Raw genomic sequence first — 14,179 nt, 5'->3', positions numbered from 1 at the left:
CACAAGAAACACTGGGGTGCAGAACTAGGATAGACTCAATTAAATACCAGGAATCCAGGACATGTGACTGACCCTGCCACAGGCCAACAAACACCACCAGTAGGAATAACGCTAAACTTTTTGACAAGGTGCTTTATCTCTGTCTGCTAGGTGTGCAGACTACCGGGTCCTCTATCCAACACTAATCAAGGCTGTCTTCAGCACGATTCGATTTTAATCAGAATACTTTAAAACAGCCTATGATTAAAGCACTAAGTTAAATATACTGTATGCACAGTGTATGTTAGGAATTATTTGTAGCACACATATTCACCAATATTGGCTTCTTGGTGCTAGAATTCATGATACCTTTTATCCAAAGTTAAAGCACAACGTCAAAGTTAGTAATAAATAATGCAGCAATCAGAGACGCTAGTGATTCGCCAATGGGTACTCCCTTTACTAGAATTCCCTGGGCATTGCTAAATTTTACACACATTCAATTATTTTATACAAAATAAAATGTATAGTTCCAAATGTTAGCTATATTTTTGAAAAGAAACTTAGAGTCCCCCTACGTGTAGTCAATGTCAAACTGACAACGTGCTCACGTTTAGGCATACAATAATGGCCAGCTCCCTTATGCTGAAGCCCGGCACCGTAAATGTGTGGCACATGCGGTGCCCGCAGCGGTGGCACATCACAGGTCCAGGGATGCTGAGTCTTACACAGTGGTCGAAGTGGGGGAAAAAAGTAGGGGAACAGAGGGCAGAGAATCAGAGGGCGAGAATAACCCAAGGATTCGATCTATGGGTGGAGCCAGAGGTGTGGCCAGAATGCGCAGACATCCCAATTTTTAGTATTTGTTTGGCATTTCACTGCCCAGTTTAATCAACCAATGGATACCCATGATTATTTAAGGTTATAATGAGTTATTGACATTAAAATATATTCACATAGTGGGATATGCTTCTAATCACAGAATGTACCAAATATGATAAAATGTGGAAACACAAGCCCTTTGGCTCCAAACCATGGAGTTTCTGTCATCAGCACTTCTCCCTTTTCCCACAACAGCAGTTCAAACATGAATGGCAAAATATCCTAGTTTGCAAATGTTTTCTCTAAAATTATGGCTCTGCCATATTTGCCTCATAATGCAAGATCTACTGCATGATCTGACGATTTAAACTAATAAATTGTTTGTAGCTCAAACATATCAAAAGTTAATATAAAATGTGACGTGTGTTGCTGCGGAGTGGATAGCCTATTGTAAAGGTTGACTGGTCACCTTTCTCACTACTGTGTTTGTATTTTACACTGGTACTAATAAGGCAAAATCTTTCCAGAGACTGTTAGCATCTGTACACACATCAAAATAATAAAATATATGAAAATATACTGCATTACGCTGCAGCCTTTTTTTAAATGCATAATTTAGTCAACACTACAGCATAATGTTGTCATCCTATGCTGCATAATTAATTCCAGTGGCCCCACAGCAGGCAGCACATGTTAAAAGTGCTTGTGAAGGAAGCAGGAAGACTGTGTAGTTTGCGAACTTAGTTTGGTGTGCGTGCAAATCCGGCATTGCCAATCCCTGGTGAGATGCAGCTACTACTGCTGAAACAAGGCCAATGGAGGTACCTATCGGTGAGGCAGACTGGCCTCAAGGGCAGGGTCAGCCATAGCACTGGTGGTGTCCTGTGCATTAATGTGTGTTAGTGCCTCCCAATGGCCACCTCTGCCATGGATTCCCTCACTACCACCCTTTAACTGTGCCCCCCCAAGTCTCCATAACCACTCTGTCTCAGATGCATTTAATTTGATTTACAGCGCCACTCATAACATTGTAGGGTGTCAGAGCACTTTACATCACACACATTACACAGAGACAATCAATATGTGTGTAAATCACTGTATAGAAAATGTTACATAAGACTAAGGACTACAAGGTGTAGGAGTCACATGACAACCATTCTAGTAGCCGGTATAGTTTTATAGTGATTGGTCTGGAGAAACACAATACCCGGAATTTAAAACGTAATACCATGGTTGGGGGTTCTCCTTAAAAATCAGAATTGATTTCTGTCCAAAAGAACACTTTTTTGAGACATTAGGATAATCAAAGACTGGGGCGAGGACATAATGCTCTAATTTATACCTTGCAGTTTGCACGCAGCTCTTAGATGACAGTTTATAGCTCATTGTTATAAGTTAGGATTTTACCTTATAAACTGCAAGTAACAAAAGGATCTCTCTGACAAAAGCAGTAACCCACTGACCTATTTACATTATGTGCACTTTGTGATCTGCATGGCGCATGTTCTTTGCAGCCGGTACATTAACCCTCTGAGCTAGCTTTCCATGAGTCAAAACTTCCACTAGACAACATTCTGATCTCTCTCTAGGAAGAACATTAATCACCAGAGTCATCATGACATTTTTATTGTTGCCGAAAAGTGCTGGAGACCAGGAAGGAGGCAGCAAGCGTTTTTAAAACCATAATATACTTGCAAACATGATGCCTCCACCTAAAGGCAGCACCTGCTGCGGTCACACTGGTTGCACCGCCTTAGAGCTGGCCCTTCTCAAGGGTCCTGTGACCTCATTAACTGTTGTTCTAGGGTGTGCTGCTTCATGGGCCTGCCCGCAAGACTGGAGGTGAACTTCAGTATGGATAGTGTTGGACAAGCCTTGAAGGTTAACCTACACTTGTCATGCTAGGGTCCACCTGCTTGTGCGAAGACACAAGGACTTCTAAGGTGTTGCGAAGCCTTCTAAGGTCTAGCATGTGATTGTGCTCTCGCAGGAGAGTGGTCTTGTGGACTGGTTATTAAGGCTGAACCTGGTTCCCAGTTCCAAATTTAGCAGCTCTGACCATAGTGCCACATCCTCTCCCCCAATGAACACCGTACTGCCCCACTGAGAAAAACTCCCACTGTCTTCAACTACAACCTAATTGTTACCCACTATAAACACCTGGATGCGGCTCAATTTAAATGAAGCACTAGACAAGAGCAGTATGCGGCCTACAAAAAAAAAAGTAACAACATTCTGGAAAAAGCAAACACTTATAGGGAATGCAAAATTTAGCAAACCATGGGAAATGTAAGCAGGAACAACATGGTTACCTTAATGCTTTTACATGCACTATTCAGAAATCAGTGAGTGCTTTTGCCTGAAAAGTTAAGGACACGACTACAGGGCCCTGAATGGACCCATTTCAATGGCCATTGCTTATATCCTTACAAAACGTAAGCAGTATGGTAAAAAGACCACATCCCTGGACGCAGAGCCGCAGTACACATTTTGTTCTCCAATCCACACATTGCAGCACCTCCAGGATTGGTGCACTAGTTGCAAGCCCAGGGAAAACAAAGACTAGAAAATTTAAAAAATGGCGTTTCACTGGCAAACTCTGTAAAAGTGGCGCTAATGTGTTTGTGTGAAAAAAATCAGTTTTGCCAGTTTGCTACCACTCTGTCTTACTTTATTTAGTTATTTATCTATTTTTCATATTTTTCGCCTTTCATTCCCAATGCTGCACTTTGGAATTAAAATGCAACATTTCCAGCAAAAGCATCTCTTTTTTGGATCCATTTCACAAGGAAGCAAATAAAAGAAAGGAGAGGATAGAGAGTGAGCACCCCGACTTGAAGTCGTGGTTTTCATGGGCATCTGCAGGGGGGGGGACAAGGAGGGTTGCTCCAGGGGGGGGGCAAGCGCCCCTCCTTGCCCCCCCCTGCGGACGCCCATGCTAAGGGCATGTTTGTGCGCACATAGCACCTTTACAAATGCAAAAAAGAGCATTTGTGAAAAAAATCGCAAATTACCACCAAATTGAAGTTGGTGGTAATTTGCAATTTCTTAATGAGAAATCGCACAACTTGGGTGCTTGATACATAGCATTTAAGGAATCGCAATTTGCAATTCCTTAAATGCTTACGCAAAATTAAGGAATCACAAATTTTGCGATTCCTTCATTTTGTGATGAGAAAACAGCTCATACATCGCGTTTAGCGATTTTTCATTCGCAAACGCTGTAGTTTTGCGAATCACAGCGATGGCGAATGAAAAATCGTTTGATACATATGCCCCTAAATGTATAAAGTGCATTTGTGCTTCTTGAGATATCTTTATGCCTCGGATTTTACGTTATCAACGATAATAGATGTAGTGGAATTTTTACCAGTGACAATATGTGTATAGATAAACCACTATGGTTACTAACATAACCACTTTCTATTCCTATAACACGACCAAAGCATCATCCTGAGTCCGATTTTCCTCAGCTATGAGGATAAACTTAACAAAATAAATTGTTGGATTAGTAATATGCTCTTGAAAGCACAATATCATCACATGTCGGCACGTTCTTCTCACCCCTAATTCCTTAAACATCGGTTTTAACAGTGTTAGCCTCTCTTGACGCAATCTGGGGCAAATACATACAATGTGCAATAATGTTTCATTGATACAGCCACATAATCTACAATTTTGAGATTATCAAGTTTGTACCCATTTTAAGGTCACATCTTGTTTTAGTTGGTGGCCAAATCTAAACTTTCTGCAATCATCTCCTGATCCAATAAAAATTATACAAAATTAGTTGATTTATATAAAATCTGTTTTAAACAGTCTTATTTCTATCCAAATGGTCAAAGGATGGGAGCTTGAAGGTATTCAAACTCTCCATTAAATATGACCTGCATGCACTAGTATACATTTTTGTTATTTATTTCTTGCCACATATGTGCAAGGGACTCAGGGTCCGATAAACAGAGTGAAAATAAATATTTTAGAAATGCTGTTTGCCTCACCAACATTTGGTTTAATAAACCAAACTCTAATCTAACAGTAGCGTGGCCAACCTTTCTTGGGACCCTGAAAATTGATTTAACAATATTTATTTGTAATTTGTCCAAATGTGTGCTGTCTTTGCTCCGAAAAATTATTGACCCATAAGTGAGCGAAGGAATCAGTCTCACCTTCATTACCTTCAATAAATTCTTGTAACTCGGGCATATTCGATTATCTTGCAATAATCTAAAAGCAAAATTCAATGAAGTTGCTTTGGCCTTTAAGTTATCAAAATATTGTTTATATTTTCCATAATTTCGTATCTAATTTAGTTGATTAATTATCATAATTTATTTATTTATTTATTTATTTGTAAACCATCAGCTAAGATATGTTGATCAAATGGCTCTCTATCAATCTTTAAAGCCCTATTTGCGTGTGACTTAATAATATGGTGTTATCTGATTATTGCAAATATTTTATACTTTGGCCTGCAAAAATAGGAGAGTGCACATTAACATTATATAAATGATGTGATAAGTCAGCCATAAAATGTTTTAAAAGACACGGGGCAAGTGCGCAGCCCTGTTTAAGGTCACTATGTAATTCAAGGCGGCGAGTGGTACAACCTCCGTGCCCCAATTTGACCTGCACCCACGTGTTTGAATACAATAAAATCAGATCCAGCAGTTTTTTTTGGTACGCCCACTCATGCTGATAACTTTGCCCAAAGGAGTTTACGGGGAACAGAGTTAAAAGTGGCCTTTAGATCTACATGACAAATATAAAAGCTTTTGATTTTTGTATGTTGCTCTCTCTGCCAACAAGGTTAGTAACAGCAGATTCGTTATTGTTGACTGTCCCCTGTGGAATCCAGTATGAAACATTTGAATAACTTTCCTTGTCATTGCCCATTCCTCCACATCTTTAAGTAGTAATGATGCAAACATTTTCGCCTCTACATTCGGTAAGGCAATTAGCCTATAATTTGTTGGATTGTCTGGTGGTCCACTTTTATAAATTGGATGTATTATGCTGCCTTGCCAGGACTCAGGGACCGATTTAGTTTTTACAACATCTTGAAACATTTGAGAAATAAATTTTGACCACAAGTCTGTTCTAGCTTTAAAGCCGGCATTGGGGATACCATTTGGCCAAGCATACGTTGGATTTAATCATACTTATCATTGCCTTTACCATATCCTCATGCAGTGACTCAAATGTTAGTAATTGATCAACATAGGATTTTTCATGCCCTTTATTCTTGCTGTGTATGTTGATTATCGAAGATGGCATATATACATCCGTGTTGGAATTTAACACATTTCCAGCAGTGGTCTCATACAGAATGGGGATGAAGAGCTCCCAAGCTGATGCAGGGATGTTGGCACTGTTTGCTCTCCTATTACCATACTCAAGGGTGTTAATTATTCCCCAAAAGGCTCTCAGGTTGTTTGTCTTGCCTGCATGGTACAATTGTACCCACAGTCCTTCCTTATATTTTCTTTTTGCTTTCCAAATTTCATTTTAATAGGATCTTTTCAAATTCGTTAGTAAGCACAATTGAATAAGTTTGATTGCTCCATATGGTGTATTTCAAATGGCCCGAGATGCTTTATTAAGAGCCTTTTATTTTGGTGTAACCTATGTGACTACCACATATTTCTTTTTGGCCTAAAGTGGTTTCCCCTAAAGGATGGTTTGCCAAGAAGCGATCAACTAATGAAGAACAGAGACTGGGCCAAATTTCCACTGTTTATTTCGAAGCCCCTCATTTAGTACTAAATCTATTATAGGGACTAAGAAAGCAAAGGTCTCCTCTTGGTTTGATGAGTGTCATGCCAGCCTTTTCAGCGTATAAGCAACTGACCCTGAATCAGGGACTCTTGACTTTGGTAAGTAGTCCACTGCCAGTGATAATGTAATCGATTGTGGGTTATTGTCACTTTTCACTCTGGGGACCACTTAAAACCCAATAAGACTCTTCGACAATTATTTGAAATAATGGTATAGTCAATAGTATAATACTGTGAGGAATTTTTAAAATGTCGTATTATGTTGGGTATCCTGTAGCAGCATAAGCTGGCATTTCTGTAATTGGGAACAAAACATCTTGGTGATAGCTTTGCTTGTCCTCTTTAAGTTCCCAATGCTCTTAGTGAACCAGGTGCATATTAAGATCTACGAAATAATGAGGCTACTGATAGGACAACATTTTAATTGATTCCCATAATACTGAAAGCTTAGTCATCTTAACTGCACTCTTTACACTTAAATAAACATTAAAAAACATAATTGGTGATTCAAAATCTATTTTGATACTTAATAACCACATCAGTTGAAAATCAATTACATGATGGGTAACATCTAAATCCAAAGACAAATAAGTAGAAAGCCGTTTGTTCAGCCATAAGCAAATGAGTGAGTTGCAAAGTTGGCATATTTGTGAAAACCAATAATGGGCTCATTGCACATTTTCCTGGAATAATCAACATTTTAAAATTCTGAATAAAATGTATTGTATTGTCATCTTCTAGTAATCTGTTAAGGCCATATACGTTCCAAGAGCAAATATTAATAAGGTCTTTCTTTCTGTGCAAACTGCTCCAACGTCAATCATTTTCATTGAGTTTCCCTTTACTAACTATTTTTGGAAGCCAGGCCCAATCATCCATGGATGTTTTTCCGTTGCTTCACACATTCATGAGCCCAAACTTCTACGTGTGATCTTGATGCCAGAGGAAAGTTCAGGATCGAGTAGCGGTCCAATTCCCCTTTTCAGAGTATTGATGTTTCCTTCATGCAATCTGTTTGTCATTGATTTGGTTTGAAATGGACTTTTTTCCTCGAATTTGGGAATCAACAGGGTTGGATACAAGCTGTCTTTGCATCTTCTTAATTCGATTCCCCATTTCTCAAATTGTGATGAATATTCCAGAATTCTATTAACGGCTCACTTTGCCATGTAGTACAAGTTACCTCATGTTTGGGGTTATCAGAATCCTGTTTGATTGGAACTGATTCTAAAATATCTGATGTTAAGTTACTAAGCTCTGGGATTGAAGGTAATAGCGTTAAATTATTACCACAATTTAAAACGTCGTGCAGGCCCCTTGAAACATACAATGGAATAAAAAGTAACTTTGTAGAAGAAACAACATAGATATCCCCAACTGATGTTTAATTCTTTTTAAATTGATGATTGGAAAGTGATAAAATAGGGTTTAAACCTGTACCTTGTGCCATCAAGACTCCTTGAGTAACTTCTACATGAGCAGTTTGTCTAAGTTCGCAATTTTGTCCTGGAATGGCTTTATGGGATTGCACAAGAATGTTATTCTTCCAAAGGGAGAAGAAGGCAATGATTTTGTATATAACAGTTGTTTTTCCTCCATACTGGTTGAAAGACTACTTCGACTTTCTTTATTTTTGTCCTGTAAGTGAATCTGAGAGACTCCGTTTACTGGTGACAACTATCCCTGGGCGGAATTCACGGGGTTGCACTTCGGGAAACTCTGTGAAGTGGTAAAAACTCCACCCCACTACGCGGATCTCCGGGAGCGGCGGAGTTTGATAGAAAAATGCTGTTTGCGATAATTGCACCACGTTGGATGCTTGTCCGCACTGTGTGAGCATCTGAAATGGCACCATTCCCAGCGCAGGCTTTCCTTTTCTGCCGCTCGAGTATATTTTTACTCGAGTGACAGCTCTCTCAACCCGAACAGGCAGTTTCTCAAAGTGAGCGGTCGTGAGCATACGCGACCACTCGCAATGAGAATCCTGCCCCCCCGTGTTGAGAAATCTCGCCGGGAGGTTTATTTAACATGCTCGCCAACTTGATGTTGATGATCGTGAACAAGGAACAATCTCGCTGGGAAGTTGATTCTCCTCGCTCACACTTGCCAACTTGGCGTTGGTGAACGTGAGCGAGGAAAAAAACTCCGCTCTGCGAAATTGAGTTTTTGGGAACTCTGCGATCGCCGCGTAACGCGGAGTGCGGAAATCTCCACAAACTCCGTGAGCAGAGAGGAGTTCACCGCCCAGGCCTAGTGACAACCTTTGCGTAGAGCCTTGTTGAGCCACATAGCTATATAAAGCTTCACCACTTTGAGGGGGTATTATCCTAATCCTGACATCTTCAAAAGAAGGAGACTTGCCTATACTTCCTAAATTTGGGGTCAATCCTTAATCCCCTTTATCTCCATCTATTACATTATTTTTCAGATACATTAAACATCGGGTAGACTTCCTTTGGAGCAGGAAGAGCAACACAACTAGTTAATTTATTTTTCCTGTTTATTTTTTTATGTGCTTTCCTTTGTTTTTTCCTTGCTCTTTTGGTGAGACCTGTTGATTTGAGTTAGAAGATGATTCTAGACCAGGGGTCTTCAATCTGTGGGGCCTTACCCCCAGAGAGGCCATAGATGCCAGGGAAGGGGTCGCGCATTCCCCAGCTTCACTTGTGCCTGCAATCAAAAACTTTTGATTTTGTTTTGGAAAAAGACAGAAGTCCTGCAACAGCTAATTTATATCCTCATCAGCTGACGTTTCATCAATTGAGTGTTTTGTGGTGAGAAAAGCTTTTGTGCCAAGGTGCTTGCTTGCCTGAATGGAGTGCAAATGTGCCTTTCAGTTAATCGGCAAGTGTAAAGAGGGCTTGGGAGCAGGTTCTGGCTTAAATTGTTCAAATCACTCCAAGCTTTGTGATGAAAAAGATTTGTTGTTTTGAGTGGTAGTGCAAAGAGCTAACAAAATAGTTAACAATTGGGCTGTGAAGTGCTTGCTTTTAATTTGAATTGCATTTATACAGCCCATAGGACCCCTAAAGATATGTTGATGGGACATTTATGTAAAAACAAATTGCATTGCTTATGCACTGGTATTACTAAAATCTACATTTTAGAAGCACTATTTTATTGTAAAACTATTTGCATGTTTTACAGCTTACACTGTGTGTAATGTAAATATAAAATAATGATTTACATATTCACAGGGCTGACTGTCATAGGATGTGACTTTGTAGCACTAAAAATACACGTCACTATTCTCCACTGCACCAATCAAGATTTAATTCTGTGGCTCCCTGGTTACACATAGCCCTCTGTAGTGCATTAACTAATAGAGTAACAACTTTTTAAACGTATTTTTTATTCCGCTGCCCATTATTTTATATGGAGATACCCGAGGGTGAAAGACCTAAAAAACGTACAGAATATTTTGGGGCGTATTTATGAGAGTCTTTCATCACCAGAGCATCAATTTTTTGACGCTATGGCAGTGCAAGCGTCTCAACCATACCTATGAGGCAGTGTAAAGTCACCGTGCATGGCCTCACAGATATGGAGTAAGACATAGCAGCGCAAGTCACCTGCATTGCCTTACTCTGCATCAAGGAGGTATTCAATGGGCTTTGCGTGGGGTTCCCATGCAAAACCCATTGATTTTGATGCTGCCCCATATTTACTAAATCAAGTAAACCTGGGGCAGTTCCAAAAATGGATGCCTACCCAGCAGAGGCGTAATAAGGAGAAATGTTTTCATTTCTCCTCGTTCTTTCCTCTTTCCATGTGTGCTGCATTCTGCAGCTAACAGAGAAAAACGCCTCTCTGGATTGTTTTTGTGAAGGAATGTACTCCTTCCTGTACAAAAACAATCCTGCCCATGTTGGTGCTATGCAGCAGTTTGTGGGCCAACGCATGGGAAAAAGACAGAAAAGCACTGTATTTCATAAATACAGTGCCTTCCAGCCCTTTCACATCGGCATAGGGCAGCACAGCAAGAAGACTTTCAGAGCTGCCGTACGCCAATTAATCATAAATTAGGACCTTTGTTTTTAGCCACACCCCCATGCTCACTCTCCTTTGGTTTGCTAAACACAGTTTAATATTATTTCCCCGCTGTAAAAATGGTTTGCTGTGGGAATTTGGGGCGTTTATGTTTTTTTGATAGTTGTCGAGGATGAAGAGTGCCAGGTTCTAGAAGGGGGTCCTTACGTCTAAAAAAGTTTGACAAGGGGATCCCAGCATCAAAAAGTTTGAAGACATCTGTTCTAGAGTATTTGATACTTGGGTAACCTCTCTGATTTGTGCTATTTTTTGTTGATTGGCTTAATTTCCACTAAAAACCACTGCTGAGACTTGTATGCTACATGCTCAATTATATTGATGTTTCTTTTTTATCCTCCTTGATAGATTGTAAATCAAGAGCTAGATAATATTGTGATTCATTGTTATTAACCCCCTTGTTTCCATCTCCCACCTCACTTAATCTTCCATACTTAATCTGTTTGCATGTTTGGGTAGTTGGTGCTTTAATATCTTGGTCATAGCTGTGATCATTAATATTTATAATTATTGGCTCTGTTTTAATTCTGCATTGACATTAGTCTTACTTCATCCACAAGAGAACCAACTATACTCGGGACGTTGGATATTTTATCTATAATATTTGCACATGTACATGTGATCGTTTGGTTATCCCTATCAGCTCGTGGCCTTGCTACTAAGTTTGTTAAATTTAGTAGTTTGGAGTCTATCCCTGCTACATAGAGGGCAAGAGTGTTCAATAAATCTACCTGAATATTCAATTTATCAGAATTGTAATTCAGGGCATTGGTTATAGTATCCATAGTATTAAGCACACTGCCCCATATTCCTGATTGAATCTCTGTACGATCCTCATCTGTTCTTCTTCCCACTGAGAAGTTTGTATCATATTTAGCCAGTAAGGAAAGATCAGCTAAATTAAGACAGTTATTCATAGAGTCGTCAATTTCCAATTTTTGGGGCAAATAATCACACTTAATATCTAACACCTTGGGGTTCAATGCCAGTTGATATTAGATTAAAATCATCTAATTCAATTACATTTTTTGGGTAATTAGGGCTTGAGATTGTTTCCAGACTCATATTATGACAGATTTTATTCATACTATAATTGGGTATGGCTAGCTTTCTTGGTGATTGAGTGAAAGAGGTTAGAAATAAATCATCTGTTGAATTTGACTCTATGCCTGATGGTATACTAATCACCATATTATCTTCTTTCAGACAAATGTTCAAAGCCTCTCCACCTGGTGTTACACCATCGTTCTCATCATTTTCTGAGCCTTTCTCAGATCCATCAGTTGTCTTAAGGGCCAATTTATTCCCATTCCCAGTCCCACTATTTGTGCCACTAAATTTGGTCAATATAGCTGTAGAGCAAGGAACATGAATTTGAGCTTTTAGGATCAAGGAATGATCACCCAGCACTTGATTAGAAGCCTTGTTATTTTTTACCCTTGGTGGTTTTTGAGGACTGATGCCGGTGGCTGCCATATTCTAATTCCCCAATTCTTCCCCTGGGAAGTGCATACAATTAGATGACATTGTGTCTGATTTTATACTACTTATTTCAGTTGTTATTATGTGTTTGGCCATTTTCTTTTTGAGTTCCAGGAGGCATTTTCTTTTCTTTTATTCCACCCATGGAAAAATAGCCAGTGATAGTTGACTGAAGGGCCTTATTGGGGTTCTTTGCAAGATACTCCTCAGAGACATTTAACGGACAAAGTTTGGGGACAGGCCGCAATTATTTTTGATTCATTTATCTTTTCTCCAATTTGTGAGGCTGGCCCTCCACCTAATGCCTCAGAATCATCTTTGCCCATTCACTTATTTTATTTCCTAATATGCCATTGAAGCACTGCTCCGCGCAGGCGACCAGATCTCATGGTCCTACAGTTATTTGACTCACAGTGCAATTCACTTTATGGATGATATTTGCCTCATAGTGCCAGTCACTTTATGGATGTTTTGCAGTTAAACACAACAGATTTTAAAGATTCCTGTGCTCACAGTGAGAGTCACTTTATGGATATTTTATGGTTAAACCCAGCAGATTTGAAAACTTCCTGAGCTGTTTTGAGGAGAATGGTCACCGACTTCTCGCGCCCCTCCCGATGAATGGAATCGTTGGGCACGTAGGTGCTAAGGAGAAACTTAGATTAGACAACTACGAATCCTTCCTCACCTTATTGCCAAAGAAAGATGAGATTCAGGTCTCCATCAGGGCCAGAGATGGGGTGGCAACAACCTCCAAGGTGAGAAACCCCCCAAATCTTCTCACAGCCCTGTCTCTCCCTCCTCACAGGGTAGGCTTCTAGGTCCTCTGGGTCTTCCTTGGTCCTCCTGATTCACAAACCACAAAGATTAGGGGCTGAGGTGAAATTGAGGTTAGTCAAGCTGCACCCAGTCCCCTCACACCGAGCTGCCTCCGCGGGAGGGGGGCACCAACTGGACGCCTCGGTTCACCTAAGTCAAGGGCTTGAGTTCGGTGGCAGTACTGGAGCAATGAGGGAGCCGCCTACTTCCACTGCAGCTACGGCTGCGGTTAACACCTACTACTACTGCTACCTGCAGGAAGTCAGCGCCTCACCACCTGAGACTGAAGCACCATAATTGGCGCTCTCACTCATCAGCTTTGGCAGAGGCAGACGCTGATGACGTTCCAACAGTGTAGTAGCTTCCCACATTTCCACAGTCATGAATACTAATGAGCCATACGTTCTCACTTTTTAAACTGGTTTCTTTTCTTCCTCCTTCTTTCACCCTTCTGCATTTCTATTTCTTTCCCTTGTTCCGGATCAAAGTATAATGATGAAAATAAGCCAGACTCCTGAACATGAATGAGGGTGCCCACCACAGGCAACCGCAGGCACAAACCATAGCACTGTATGTAACCCTGGTGGGTACAAGTGCAGCACTGACCATTTCTTGGAGCCTCCCCAGGCTGATAAAATCACAAAACTCTGCCCATTGGCAATCGTACAGATGTGATTTCAGCAAAATGTACATGCTTTGAAGTGGGCCAATTGAGTCCCCTGAGCTTTTTGGTACTGCTTCAAGATTCCACTGTGGCTCCCCTCTTCTCTCTCTTTGACACAACCGGGGATTACTTTATGCCACAATGCAAGATATGGGGACTTTATTCACACACAGGGACAACCTCTATATCATGCCTATGTGTTTTGTTTGCTCTGGGGCCAGCTAGGGGGTGGAGAGCCAGGCTGGAGGATATACCACTATTACACTAGCAGTCATCCTTTAAGTATTACGTGAGGCAAAAAGTACAGACTTAGGATATCAGCCAACTTTAAAGGTAAATTACTGATGTTCATTTGGGCCAGAGAATTCAGAGTAATCAATCTATATACATACACAATCCCAGAATCATACAGACAATTTATATTTATCAGTGTAATGTTTATTCACCATCTTTTACCCTACTTGCGATTCTCTGGAACTTTTCACGTGGAAAAGAGGCACATGATTCCTTGTTACTTTATGAGGAGCACTCATGCCAATGCATCCACTAAATGTAACTGAGTAACGGAGAGAGGCGTCCCTTGGCCAAG

The 14,179-nt window shown here is 40.4% G+C and overlaps 1 protein-coding gene across 1 annotated transcript in view; it reads right to left on the bottom strand.

Moving 5' to 3' along the window:
* Positions 1-14,179, bottom strand: part of MYO3B (myosin IIIB) — a 1,488,954-nt gene that overhangs the window by 537,630 nt on the left and 937,145 nt on the right. The gene's annotated exons all lie outside the window — the stretch shown is intronic.

The sequence above is a fragment of the Lissotriton vulgaris genome, chromosome 2_1 (assembly GCF_964263255.1).
Source record: "Lissotriton vulgaris chromosome 2_1, aLisVul1.2, whole genome shotgun sequence".
NCBI classification, from domain to species: domain Eukaryota; kingdom Metazoa; phylum Chordata; class Amphibia; order Caudata; family Salamandridae; genus Lissotriton; species Lissotriton vulgaris.
This window is presented reverse-complemented; position numbering and strand designations above follow the sequence as displayed.